General features: G+C 54.4%; 1 long non-coding RNA gene across 1 annotated transcript in view; it reads left to right on the forward strand.

Annotated features, from left to right (window-relative positions):
• The window catches only part of LOC106734191 (uncharacterized), a 13,869-nt gene extending 11,638 nt beyond the window's left edge, over positions 1-2,231 (forward strand). Inside the window, exons 2-3 of the long non-coding RNA XR_001369912.1 lie at positions 1,370-1,510; positions 1,605-2,231. This is a non-coding gene — a long non-coding RNA (uncharacterized LOC106734191). The remainder of the gene's footprint in view (positions 1-1,369; positions 1,511-1,604) is intronic.
• The last annotated feature ends 8 nt before the right edge of the window (positions 2,232-2,239 follow it).

Genomic DNA, 2,239 nt, shown 5'->3' on the forward strand with positions numbered 1-2,239 from the left:
AGAGCGTGGGCCCTTTGCAGTGAGGCGTGCCCTCTGCTGCTCCAGTCACCAGGCCTGGCCTCTCCAAGGCAGAGCCAGAGCAGATGCAGGCTCTCAGCCGGGGCCTGTCCTGTTCTCCTTCTGGGGACAAATCCCATCCACACTGCGATGGGTCAGGAAACGTGCCCTCCTCCCTCTGCTCAGCTCTCAGTCCTGCACGGACACCAACTAGCAATAGCAACGTGGGCAAGGGAGTTATACCTGACTTTTCCCATGTGTACAATGCGACTGGGTAGGATGACTCGCGCCTTCAGTCATGGATTCCTCACTAACGGTTGTTTCTAAGCCACGTCTATTTGCCAGGCCCTGCACCCTACCCTCCTGACGTGTTTGAGTGCCGTTCTCTTACTGATTCTCTTTTCCCATCCCATTCTGCTATTCTCGCCCTCCCCCCACCCCCAGAGCCTGCTGCTCCCACTTTCTCTTCTTTCTTTTATTCTCATGATGTGGCTCTTCACTCTCTCCACCCCAAACCCACGATTCTAATTTTAGTGTCCGCACAGAAAAGTGGAGGATTCAGAGGGGTCGCGGGGGCCATGGGCACACTTGGCCCCCTGCAGGCAAACCTGCGCTTGAAGGAGAGATCAGAGCGCGCACTCGGGAGCCCGTGTCGGGATGCCCTCTCCCCGTGAAAGGCTGGCCGCGACGTCTGACTTCAGCCCTCAGCCCAATGCTCTTCTCCCTTGTCTCTACGCCTGAGTCCCATCACAGGCATTCCGTGGGTACAGGGCTGCCAGGAGTTTAACACATAACGGCATAGTTAGGTGAGCCACACTGTAAGGTTATCAGTCAGTATAAGTGTGATGAGTCAGAACAGAAAAGGGACCAGAGGCTCTGGCAGGTGAGTGTGTTTGCCTTCTAAAAATCCAACACTAACAAAAAAAAACCCCACAGATGTAACTTCTAGAATCACGGCTTCTAATGGAGGATCTCAGTTAACATGAAATGACCATCGAACCAGGAGTTCTGGAAATCAGAGACACCTTCGCTTAGAAACAGCCTTCCTTAGCTGTCACAGAGCCCAGCCTTTCAGACTGAGTCGGCAGCCAGCGTACACGGAGTCTGTCCCTGCCGATGGCGGGTGGTGCCATCCGGCGCTGGACCCTCCACAGCGTACACAGGATTTCTCCCGAGTCACTGACCCGGCTCCTGGGTAGCGGCAAGCCAGGTGCACACCTGACGGCCTGAGGTCGCCGGTGTTGCCCTCGCCGTCGGCAGTACCCTGCCCACTGTCCACGGTCTCCATAGAGGCCATGTGGTCTAGCGTGTCGGGCACCCGACCAGGAAGCGTTTTTCAAAACCTGTTGCGTTTTATTTCCTTCTTCTCCAGATGGCAAGAGGCAGCCAAGCCGACTAAGAGAAGAGGTTTCGCAGCGAGTTGCCGGCCCGGCTTGCGGCACAGCTGTCCCCTCCCGTAGGGTGGGGAGAAGCAGCCTTTTGTGTTTTTCTGTATCATCGACCTCAACATGCAGTAGGTATCTCAGAAAGTGGTATTGTTAGCAAGTAATTATAATGCCAAGAAATGACTTGCCAGAGGATTCTGACGGATGCTTCTCTCTCTACAGAAAACAAGTATGAAACGTCTACCTTGGGAAGTCTGGCCAGTGCGCCACAGAGGCTGCTGCGGACCGGAGTCTTCTACACATGCGTCCTCTGACGGAAGGAGGGATACAGTCCCCCCGGGGAAAAAAGAGCAACACAGGGCGTGGCTACAGATCTGTCCCAGCCACGTGGCCTTGGACGTGGCCTTTAGCCTCCTGGGCCCTCTCTCTCTGTCAAGCAAGGGGCCTCTAAAGACCTTGCTGCTTCTTCAATCTTGCCTTCACCTGGGGTAACTGTGGTGGCCATAGGAGAGGAAGCAGGGTCCTTGTCGTCATGGGTGTCCCACCAGACCCAAGGCTTCCCCATCCCTGCCGAGCCAGGAGGGCTTCTTCTACCCCTCAGCCAAAAGTCTACTTTCCTTCCCTCTTGAGGATCGATCATGCTCAGAAATCAGCTGACTTAGGGGAGACGACATGGATAAAACACTACAAGGAAACTCTTTGATGAGCCGTTCACTTATGCACACACACACACACACATACACACACACACCGTCAAATGGAAGCATTTCCTCTTCTGTGTATCAAACCTCTCTTGTCGTTGTTAAGTGAGTGTGTTGGGAGAGCATTCAGTTCCACAGCTGAAAAGGACCATTCCT

The sequence above is a fragment of the Tupaia chinensis genome, unplaced genomic scaffold, assembly GCF_000334495.1.
Source record: "Tupaia chinensis unplaced genomic scaffold, TupChi_1.0 Scaffold149658_1, whole genome shotgun sequence".
In the NCBI taxonomy this organism is placed as follows: Eukaryota; Metazoa; Chordata; class Mammalia; order Scandentia; family Tupaiidae; genus Tupaia; species Tupaia belangeri.